Genomic DNA, 12,399 nt, shown 5'->3' on the forward strand with positions numbered 1-12,399 from the left:
CCCAGAAGACAGCAGTGAGGGCATTCTAGGGTCTTGCCATTTGTGAGCTGCACTTTTCCTACCACAATACGCTGGGTATCTTCTGGAATAAACCAAGTCAGACTCTCATTCCAATTGCTTTCTACTGTAGACAGGCAACGATAAGAGGCTGAGCATGGGGCAAGGCAGCCGTTACAACTACGGCTCCTGAAGCCACTGTGATTCCTTTGCTAGAAAAGGAGCTCTATGTTCCACATCACTCCTTGGCAGCAGAAACCCAGAGGCGGTGGAAAGGTTGTAGATGGTATAAAACACTTATGCTTAATTGCCGAGGGAGGGTCAGAAATGACTCTTTGTTCAGCTTTGTCAAGCTAATTAGTTGAAAAAGAATGTGCTCAGCACATAAACAAGAGCCTTTTTTCTATAAGCAATTAGAAACTACCCTAATCTTATTCATTTCAACACACGCCCGTCACAAAGTTGGAAACGCACCAAAGAGTTGGAAAGACACCAAGGTTGGGGCTGACGACTGCTTTGGCTAAGCCTCAAGCCTTTGTATTTACAGGCTGATCTTTCTTCCCAAAAAGCTTCTGCTCGTGGCTAATCCTTGAGTGTTCATTTTCAATGGTGTAGCAGTGACCGCATCAGCCTGGAGCCCCAGTTGCGCTGTGGAGGTGCCTGGGATGTAACCTGTCTAGACTGCCTGGGTCCTCTCGCTCTCCAGCTTCTAGAATCTAGATGGATTCAACCAATGGAAGGCAGCAGCGTAAGTCAGGGAGAAGGAGTAGAGTGTGGTCAAGGTGTTTAGTCCCCTGCTTCCTTCCTGCCAGGTCACCACCTCCTCCTCTTATCCTTTCAGGTTTCAGAACTCTACCAGTTGCCTTCTGTTACTGCCTCAGGGGCATTCACTATGCCTGTGTGTTTCCTGAAACCCTGTTCACACTTTCCTCAGGACAATAGTCCCTCGGTGCAGGTTATTAATAGCTCCACTTTAAATATATTAGAGAGGAAGGGAGAGGGAGGGAGATAGAAACGTCAATGAGAGAGAAACATGGATCAGCTGCCTCCTGCACGCCTCCTAATGGGGATTGAGCCCACAATCCGGGCATGTGCCCTGACCGGGAATCGAACCGTGACTTCTTGGTGCATGAGTCGACACTCAATCACTGAGCCACACCAGCCGGGCTAATAGCTCCATTTTAAAGAGAGGACGTTAAGTCGCAAAGAGATTAGGAGACATGTCCAAGGTCAGAGTCAAGTAGGAGCAGATCCTCAAACCCAGATCTGTCTAACTCCAATGGCCCCTTCCTCCTTGCTCCAAGGGAAGAGGGTGGCGGGTGTCTCAAGCTTGAGATGTAACTCACAGAAAAACGGACTAGAAGAATGTGTAGCGGGGGCAAGAGCTGAATTCTCATTTTGGAACCCTGCTTCCACAGATGGGCACTTAGAGTTTGGCTCCACGGGTGGTGGTGGTTCATTGAGAGTTCAAGCCCCCATCACAGACACGTGTGGGCGAATAAGTGGCAGGGTCTTTGGTTCGTCTCACTGCCTCATACAGGCGTGCAGATGGGTGGGGGTGTGGACAAGAGGCCTCGAGTGGATTGGACTCTTGGTTATAACCTATAAATATGTATGTTGGGCCCCATGAATCATTTAGGGCTGGGTTGGTTGCATTTCTTTTTTTTTTTAAGGATGGTTTGACTGACTCAGAGATGTTGGCAAGCACCCCTGAGGCCAGAGTGAAACCAAAGGCTTTGCAGAAATTGGAAGGAAACCAGATATTTGCTGCCTAACTTTATTCTGAGAATGTTTCCTAAGTTTAAAACGATACCAGGGACGATAGAAAACTGGTCACAGATGAGTTTGATTTCTAAGTGCTAAAGGTTTGAGAAATTGCTCAGCTCTTAGAATTTATTTTTACCACTTATCACAATTGTGACTTTGGGCAAGTTACCTCACCTCTCTGAGCCTCAGTTTCCACATCAGCAAAATGGAGGTAAGAACTGAATGAAATGTATTTATATAAAGCATCAGAACAAGACACAAATAATACACGCATAACTGTTGAACTCCCTCCTCCCTTTCATATTATTCTAGTCCACAGCCAAATCTGAGGACCCATCAGACCTACACCCCAGTCTCAGAGATTTGCAACTGTTGCCTCTTTGATTGTAGGGTAAGCTTCTGAATGGCAGGTGTATCAGTCAGGTTATGCTGCAGTAACGACACTTAACTCTTTGTTCTTATACCATTTATCCTCTTCACCTCCATGCTGAGTATCTGCCTAGACATCCTTTGTCAGCCCTCTACACTCCATTCAGAGGGTTATCTCAGAAGCTGCCATGTTTGAGAAATGTTACCCCACTCCTGGGCAGAGTTGATTCCCGGTGGTCCGTGGATAGGGACCTAATCCAGTCAGATTCCTTCCCTGAGAACTGGGGCTCTAGCAGTGAGGAAGAAACCCTGTCTTCAGGACTATAAAAATGTAAGTCTTGAGCCCCAGCCAGTATTGCTCAGTGGTTGAGGGTGGACCTATGAACCAGGAGGTCACGGTTTGATTCCTGGTCAGGGCATATGCCTGGGTTGTCTATGCTCAATTCCAAGTAGGGGGCCTGCCTGGCTTCCTGATCCCTTTTCTGAATAAATGGCTCCTACCTCCTTCCCCATTGCTTATATACGCACTTGGACTGGGACAATTTATGTTGGACAATGAAGATACCCTTGTGAGTGTGGGATGTTTGGGATAGTCTATAATGAGGGAGAAGAATCCCTTTTAAAGCAACTATCTCAATAAGGTAAAGAGAGCTTCTAACAAGGCTAGTACTTGAACTTGGCTCACATTCAAAGTAACAAACCATAGTATCCATTCCAAGAATTCTATCTGATGTTTCAGAAAATGATGGGCCACCAGGAAGCTTGTTAGCCAGTGAACTTGACCCCAATGACCATCCCTCCCCTCTCTTTCCATCTAAGCTCCTGATGGCTTTATTACCCTGCCCTTCTTCCCTCTGCATTAAATATATTTGACCCAAGGACATCAAACTTCCTCAAACTGTAGAAAAAGGAATTAACTTCTAATTTTATATCAAAGAGTGTAAAGTGTGTATTTAAGGACCATTTTTTTAAAAATCTAATTATAGACTGTTATTGACCTACTGTCAGACCTCAGGTCTCAGAATCAGTATAAATTCTTCATTTTCCTCTATCATCTGGGAAGCTTTCATATCGAGACACCTTTTTTTCTCATGTTCAATGGCTTATTCTTTCTGTAAGTAACCGCTTAAATATGATTAGAGTTTTACAGCTAACAAGGCATATTCACCTGCACAATGTTTGGGTAGGATGCATACTCCCAGGTACATACATAGCAGGCACTAAAAAATATTTGTAGAATTAATGAATGCCATTCAGTAGCTACAGAAATGTAAGGAGATAAAAAGGACATTTTAACATCATCATTCCCCTTTTACAGATGAAAATACAAGCGGTTCAAAGAAGCTGAGTGGCTTGTCCAAGATCACACAACCAGTACAGTCTGGGGCAAAAGTAGGTTTACAGTTGTTCCTATGGAAAATAATAGAAAAATTAATAAATAATACGACAGGAATGAACTCTGTGTTTCATGAACTCACAACTGTAAACTACCTTTGCCGCACCCTGTATATGTCTGAACTGGAACACAAACCTGACATTATTCAGTCACTTATCAATGATGTTTTCTTGGCAACAGAGTAATAAAGCCAAATAATATTCAGTACATGCCCTCAGTGAGCTTAATAGTCTAAAAGAGGAATCCAATAAAATAATGATTATAGCCCTAACCTGTTTGGCTCAGTGGATAGAGCGTCGGCCTGTGGACTCAAGGGTCCCAGGTTCGATTCTGGTCAAGTGCATGTACCTTGGTTGCGGGCACATCCCCAGTAGGAGGTGTGCAGGAGGCAGCTGATCAATGTTTCTCTCTCACTGATGTTTCTAACTCTCTATCCCTCTCCCTTCCTCTCTGTAAAAAAATCAATAAAATATATTTAAAATAATAATAATAATAATAATAATGATTATAACATGACAGTACTTATCATTATTACATGGTTCAGGTATAGAAATTATATATACTCTCATTTAATCCCCCCAATTGATGTTATGGGATAGGTTATTTTACATCCAATTCACAATTGGGGAAACTGAGGCACAGAGGCAGAGCAGTGGTTAGAACCTGTGAACAAAGTCATACATGGAATACTAGGGGATTTCATAGAATCAAAAGAAATTGACACTATTTAACCACTTTTAACCTACAAAGTAGCAATTTCAGATGGTTCAACTGAACAGAAAATAGATAGAAATATAGTAGACACAGAGGATGGTACATTAAAGAGGGCATCCTTGCTTCACCGAGTTTGCAAAAATGAAGAGGTAAAGAAAGTTTGGGGCAGGGTGATCCAGGCAGGAGCCACAGCAGGAGCACAGATACTGGGGCATGAAGGAGCATAACACAATCGTACTAACCAGGGCTTCGGGTGTTTGTGAAGAATGCTGGCACCTCAGGGGAGGAAGACATATAGAGGCCAGAACCTGGGGATCTTTGGGGTAAACTGAGTCTGAACCTCTCATCTGGGAACTACAGGATCTTCTGATCCCTTGCCCAGCTTCTTCCTGGTGCAATGTATGTGCTGCTCTACTCCAGCTCTGTGGGCCCTTCTGTGTCTTCTTTCCTTCTGCAGAGAACAAAGCACAGCACTGGAAACCTGGAAGATGCTCAACAAAGGCCTGTGGGTCGGCCCATGGACTGCCCAGCACTACATTGTGGTGATGATAATATCAGGCTGTCAGAGAGGCTCGCACAGCGTTAACTGCTACTTCAAACAGGCTGTCAGGTATTCTCTGGCTTTCACTGCCCAGGCGAGAGGAATGCTGTTTTTATTTTTTCTCTAATTATCAAGTCCCTTTCAAGTGTTATCAGTGAAAGACATCCCAAACCCAAAGGCTATGTGCTAAAATATCTCTATTCAAATTCAGCTTCAACTAATTTGTATTACACACTTATGTGCCAGATACTTTTACTTAAGTTCATTGAAACTTTAAAATGACCCTGAAAAGAAATAGATTTTATTGCCTCCATTTTAAGATAAGGAAGCTAAGACAGGTACATGGATAGATGTGCTCATAAACGATGGAGCTGGGATTTGAACTTGGTTCTCTGTGTTCATTGCCATGGCTCTTTCCTCTACAAAGATGCTATTGGGAACCTATTGGTGATAAAGGCAATGATGATGGTTGTAGTAAAAAAAAAAGTAATAAGGTCAAATATGGACTGCCTTGCTATGCCAGGTACTGTCCTAAGCACTTAAAGAAATAACTTCATTTATTTTTTAGAGACCGTCTAAAACAAAGCTTTTTATTACCCCCAATTTGAGGAAATTAAGGCTAACAAGGGTTAAGCAACTGCTGGGATCCAACAGCTTATTTGTGGCAGGGTTGGAATTGTAAACCAGAGCAAGGGGCCACTGGTGCGGAGGTTTCTGCCTGTTCTAGATTCTAGACCCAATTCTTGGCCCTACCCATTTTACTCCTCCTCCACCAGGAAGGGAGAACAAAGAAAAGCTCCCCTCTCTCACTCAGAGCAAGGTTCTCAGCATCCTGCGTCCCCAAGACAACAAGCCCTAGTCAATTTTCCCATAAAGAAGGGAAAAGCAAACGTCCAATGGAGCTTCCCGAGAACGTTCCATGGGCAAACACCAGGACCAGTGTGCGTGGGCCTCTGTCCTCACTCAAAGAGGGTGAATCACTCCTGGAATTGGGGCTGGGAGGCAGGCCAGGTTCTTAAATAGGTAAGGTTAATGGTGCCCTTGGAGAGCCTTTGGGTCACTTGGAAAATTAATCATTTTTTCTTCAGAATCTGAGCTCATAAATGGGCAGATTAGAAATCAAAGAAGAGAAATGAATGAGAGTTCCTGGCAAGGAATTACAGAGCATCACAGCTTTCTCCTGAGGCTGACATCATCTTGTCTCACCACTGTTGCCCATCCTCTGCCAAGGTCTGATGTGTTTGAAGACAATCAAATCCTAAAAGAATGGATCCTCCAAAAAGCTGGGGGCCATGTTAAGCTATTCATCATGGTGTACATAGTGCCTAACACAGTGCCTGACACACGGTGGGCGCCTACTAATTATTGATTGATTGAATGATTGAATGCAGATAACACAAGCAATGATCTGGTTGGGGCAGAATGCTTTTGTTTAATATTAGCTAATTCAAAGCACGAGGCTTTGACCTCTCTAGGAGGTGACATGTTAGCTGAGGTTTGAATGACAAGAGGCATCAAGTAATATCGCTATGAAGAAAGAGAATCTGGGGCAAAAGAAAGAACAGATTTTGGAGGTGGAAAGGAACATATATCTGAGAAACAGCCAGAGGCTTCTGTAGGTGGAGAAAAATGGAGAATGGATAGAGTGAGAGGAGATGTGGTTGGAGAAACAGAAAGGGCCAGCTCCTGTAGTGAGGGCATGGAATTGAGATTTTCTTCTAAGTGTTATGTGAAGCCATTGAAAGGTTTTGAAAAAAAATGTGTTATTCACTTGGTGTCCTCGATGCTTGGCATATAACAGGTGTTCAGAACCTGGATGAAAGAGCTGAGATAATGCATATCAACTGCTCTTCAAACAAAGAAGGTTTCGGAACTGACAGCCATTAGCATATGGAGGAGAATAAGACACTCCTAATAGTATTCCCTGAGATCACAAAGCTTTTACAGACTTCTGGGGAGTGAGGGTGGACCTCTAGAGGCACTTGATTTTTCCAGCACCTCTTTTCTGATGAAATAATTTCCACCCACACTCTTGACCACCTGAGGCAGAATAACAAAATCAGGAAAGGTAATAGATTTTCCCTGACCCCTGATATCTGAGACACCCGGGGCTCTGAGATGTAGGAGGTACATTCTGATGAGGTCATGACTCTTTCATTGACCCCCATGCCATCAATACTACCTTTTTATTACATTCAGTTGAAGAAGGTGATGGCCAGTCATCCTAACATGGTGGAGGGTGTAAAGAGAAAGAGTGAGCATGGTTGCTTATTGCCACCTGGGACGCAAGATGTAAGAACTTAAGGGAGAGGAGTTGAGAAGAGAAAACCCGCAGTCAGAACAGTGTATCCTGGGTGGTGTTTAATATGCTGCTTCTGACAAGGGAAGGACTACACACCATGTTAAATGTGTGTAATCCATAAATACATCCCACTGCAACATCAGTGGAGCAGAGATCACTCTTCTGTCCACACTCAAAGTCCAGGCACCAAACTTGAGAAATAGGCTGAGAGCAGGCGAGGGTCAGCAGCCATCCATCAAAACGTCTGAGGGAGGGAGGTCTAACAGGACCCAGGTGGACCATTAGAGACACAGGAGAAAATCTACCCACCCCGTCTATCAGAAAATGCCAACCTGGTTAGAACCTCTTTGTATTTTTTTTAGAAAATGTAAGAAAAATAAAAATCCAACAACCCGTGGTCTATGAAACAACTTCCTGTTATAAAACACATGAAACATTGCACTCAAAATGCATAGAAAGTGCATACATTTTTAAAAGATTTACCGAGAAAGAAAAGAATTTTAAAGCATCTGGTATACTCTCAATAAAAGTCAAGGAAACATGAACTTAAAGTGAACTGGTTAAATAAATTAAGTTACATCCATACGGAAGAATATGATACAGAATTAAAAATGTTTTCAAAGATGGAAGAATGGCATGGAGAAATGCTTACCACAGAATATATTTTAAAAGTGAAATTTAAGCCCTGGTTGGATGGCTCAGTTGGTTGGAGCACCGCTCCATACATCAAAGGTTGCGGGTTTGATTCCAGTTCAGGGCATATTCCCATGTTCTCCCTGCATGACCTATAATAATAATCTGCTTCATGTTGATATTTACTGGTGTGTTGCTGACAATTACCTGAAAGAGAAGTTGGGGTGCTTCACTGGGATGGAAAAAGTTTAGCTAAATCAGAAAGCAGGTCTAATTAAGCAAGTTTGTTCTATATCTATAAAAGGCTAAGTTGACTTGCTCATATGTGATACATATAAAGCTCCACTGGCGCCAATCTCATGCATGTGTTTCCATCTGTCATTGTCGATCATGAATTTGGTTGACACATCTATTATAAAGAAAGGGCGAATAGCGATATTAAAATATTTCCTTTCAATGTACATGAATTCAGCCACTAGTCTATATATATAAAAGGCTAAGCAACTGTCCGACCATCTGACTGGCTGGTAGGTATGGTGCACACTGACCACCAGGGGGCAGACACTCAATGCAGGAGCTGCCAAGCTGTGGTGACTTGGCAGCAGAGGTTCTCGGGTGACGCACCCTGGAACCAGAGAGGAGGGAGCCTGATTCCAGGGTGTGTCACCCGAGAACCACCCTCTTGCAATCCGGGACCCCTTGGGGGATGTCGGAGAGCTGGTTTCAGCCCGATCCCTGCAGGCCAGCCCAAGGGACCCCACCTGCCAGAGGGACCCTGCTCACTCTGCAGATGCCCTTTGAGCCATGGCGTCACCCCAGGTGCTGCCCACCAGGGAGGGACCATGGAAAGTTGGCTCCAGAGTGTGTCCGGCCAGTCTTGCCCAGTCCCACCCCACCGGCCACCTTCTAATTAATTTCCTTTCAATGTGCACGAATCTATGCACCTGGGCACTAGTACTTAAATAAAATAAATTTAAAAATAAAATAAATAAAAATTCTATAGGTAGCCAGTCAGAAAACCAGGCAAACAACTTTTAAAAATGGGTTCCCCAGACAGATTAAAACATCAAACTGATTTCAAACTTTTCTTCCATAACATCAAAATTCGAGGAGGAAAGATTATTATCCAATAATTTTCACCAAATATTCAAGTATATGAGGCAATGACAAATCATTCTAGTAAGAAACAACAGGCATTTGATAAAGTCAACTTTTGTTATATTACTAACAAAAGCTTAGTGCAACTAGAATAAAATGAAAGTGCCTCAACACAAGTTTTTTTCATTAATTGTCTTAAGTCAATGGTCCATATAGGAGATATTACCATTGACAAGGAAGTCCAGTATTATTTATTAATGTGCCAGATATTCAGGTCTATCCAGCAGTTCATGAGAAATAAAGGAGTCAGGAAATGTGCTCCATAAGATATGATAGCCCACTTAGAAAAAAATGAGCTGGAAAAATATAGAAATAACTAGAGGCCCAGTGTACGAAATTCGTGCATGGGGGGCAGGGTGTTCCCTCATCCTGGGGATCAGGCCTAAACTGGCAGTCGGACATCCCTCTCACAATCTGGGACCACTGGCTCCTAACTTCTCACCTGCCTGCCTGCCTGATCGCCTCTAACTTCCCCCCTTCCCCCCCCTGCTGGCCTGGTCACCCCTAACTCTCTCCCCTGCCGGCCAGATCGCCACCAACTGCCCCCGCCCCCACCAGCCTGGTCGCCCCTCACTGACCCCCTCTGCCGGCCTAGCCTGCTGCTCGTTTGGTTATCCCTCACTAACCCCCCTGCCGGCCTGATCGCACCACATAGCCTGTTCAGTCATCTGTTTGGTTGTTACTGTTGTGACGGTCACTTTGGCTTTTATATATAGAGATAAGTATGTTCTGAAAGGAATGAGTTGCAAAAATATAAAAAAAGAAAGAAAGAAAATACTCAGAAACAAATGGGCAACACACACACACACACACACACACACACACACACAAGTAATCTTGGGAGCATACATAAAGATTGGAAGAGTTTAATATGCCATTTTTCTGAATAGAAAAATGTAATATTATTAAAATATCACTTATTCTAAAATCAATTAATGCATCTAATTAAATGAAAATCAGAATCCTAAAAGGCATTGTTTTAGAACTTCATGAAATTATTCTAAAATTCACTTGAAAATATAAATGGATGAGACTGACCAAGAGATTTAGGAGAAAATGGGATAGGGGTAAAATGAGGGGCATCTTGTGCTGTAAATATTAAAACTCTAGTATGATACTGCATGAAATAACTGTAAAAGATAAATGGTTCCAGGGCAGTTAATTATCTATTTGTTACAGAGTAAAAGAAACTTTGACCTGACAATATGCTCCAAAATAAATCCTAACCAGATTAAAATATTAAAATCATGAACATGTGTAGCTAAATATTTATTTTGCATCTGAAAAGGAAGAAATTTGTAAGCAATGGGAGAATGACAAAGTAAACACTCTAGAAATTCCACAATACATAGCTTATTTAATCTACAAATAAAAGTGAAAACAAATTTTAAATATATCAGATAAATGTGGTATACTTTGCATATAAATCCATAAAATTATTAAAATTCAGTAGAAAAATGCCAAAGGACATGAACAAGCAATTCGGAGCAAAGGAAGCTCAAATGAAAGACTAATGAAAAAATGACCAGCTTTGTTATTACTCAGATAAACAAAAATGAAAAAACAAGCTGCCTCTTTTCCTAACAAACAAAGAGCAGAAAGTCTTAAAGTGACACTACTCCAATGCTGATGTAGATTCAATATCATGGTCAACCGCATACACTGCTGATGGCAAATTGAAACACCGGTAAATTGAAACAAACTTTATGGTAAACGAGTTGGAAATACTGTAATCAGTACTTAAAAGTTGCTAAGAGTAGATCCTGAAAATTCTCTCCTACAAAAACAATTGTAACTGTGTAAATATGATGGATGTGTTAAGTAAACGCACTGTGGTAACCATATGTCCTTACACCAAATCACATTGTACATTGTAAACTTACACAACGTTACACGCCAATTATATCTCAGTGAGGCTGGGAAAGATATGATGGGGTGTGGTGTCAGGGAGTTCCTGGTCGCCCCATGTCAATGGTAAACCAAAAGTTGACGAGGTATTCCTTCAGCACAAAGGATTTATTCGGGAAGAAGACTGCAATCCATCTGCACAGCTATGGCAACCATGTTCAAGTTCCCCAGCATAAGATATAAGGCCAGTTATAATTTATATATGCACACTAACTTGTGAGATAAGTGTAAAGAAGTCCAATAAAGTTCTGACTTTTAAAACAAATAGAAAAAAATAAGAGCAGCTGTTTTTGGAGGGAGAGAGGAAGCTAAGGAGAGGGTCTGTTACAACCACAGAGCTCTGTTGGGACCATAGAGTTCTTCCTGTAGAGCTTTGGACACCGACCTAGTATGGGTGAGCTCCTCCCACAGGCCCTCCTGATTCCTGTCTCAGTTAAGGTCCCTGTGATAAATTTTGACACCCACTCAAGCCACACCCTCTGAATTAGTAACCAATCAGTAATCAGGATGACAGTTTGACCCCCACCTGTCCTAAGTCCCTGAGTGGCTAACTCTCAATTGGCTCTGAAGTCAGGTGGGAACAAGAAGGATGCTGCTTATTGCACACCCACCCTAAAGCCTCACTTCAGTGTTGTTTATAACTGTGCGCCAGAAACAGGGCAACGTAGTTAGGGCCAGCAAGGGAACTGATTTACTCAAGGTTAGTTTCCCTATAGGATGGAATATCGTACAGACTCTAAAAGTGGTACCTAAAAGGAGAATGGGCAGTACTTAAGATAAAATTGGACAAAGCACATCACAAAAAGAGTGTATAAATAAATGCATCGGCACATTGCAATACATGGGAGGGTAAAAGACCAGAAAAAAGTACTTCAAAATGTCAGCATGTATCTCTGAGTGCTGGGGCCATGGGTGATTCTTATTTTCTCCTTCCTGCCTTTTTGTATCATATAAAATCTCTATAATATGTTTGTACTGCCTTGATAACCAGGGGGGGAAAGCCCATGTTATTTTTGAAAAAGGCATAGTCTTGGAGGTCATCGTGACCTTGCACTCTTTGGCCTCTGCACATCAGGAAGAATAAACTCTGATTTTGGCCCAGGGCACTTGGAACATATGAGTACCAACCCAGCAAAGGTTTATTCTGAGACAATTCAGGGCAAATGCTCTCTGTCAGGGCATCTGATGACACTCAGACCTTTTGTCCCTGCACAAGGTCAGTGCTTCCATCCACCTACTGATGGGTATGAAGTACGATGACTGAGCAGGGACCCTGTGCCTGGCACTGTGCTCAGCGTCACATGTGTAGCCTTAAGAGGTTTGTCTCACCCAAAGGAATGATACATGGCAGGAAGGCAGACAGGCAAACAAATACAGCAAGCACTGTGGGTAATAGATGCCCTGCTCGAGGCAGACACACAGTGCTGTGGGGAAAACCGAGGAGCCAGCATCCAATCTGTCCAATCTCCCTGGGATATTCAGGGAAGGAAAGAACATAAATAGTATGTGATCTGAGTCTTAAAGTATGAAGAGCCAGGTGATGGACCAGGTGGGCAGGATATTACAGGCACAGGAGTAGAGAGAGGGAGATGTGAGGGAGGGAGGGAGGGAGGG

The 12,399-nt window shown here is 42.8% G+C and overlaps 1 long non-coding RNA gene across 1 annotated transcript in view; it reads left to right on the forward strand.

Moving 5' to 3' along the window:
- Positions 1-1,200: 1,200 nt before the first annotated feature.
- The window catches only part of LOC106727089, a 26,328-nt gene continuing 15,129 nt past the window's right edge, over positions 1,201-12,399 (forward strand). Inside the window, exon 1 of the long non-coding RNA XR_001363244.1 lies at positions 1,201-1,232. This is a non-coding gene — a long non-coding RNA (uncharacterized LOC106727089). The remainder of the gene's footprint in view (positions 1,233-12,399) is intronic.

The sequence above is a fragment of the Myotis brandtii genome, unplaced genomic scaffold (genome assembly GCF_000412655.1).
Source record: "Myotis brandtii unplaced genomic scaffold, ASM41265v1 scaffold363, whole genome shotgun sequence".
Taxonomy (NCBI): Eukaryota; Metazoa; Chordata; class Mammalia; order Chiroptera; family Vespertilionidae; genus Myotis; species Myotis brandtii.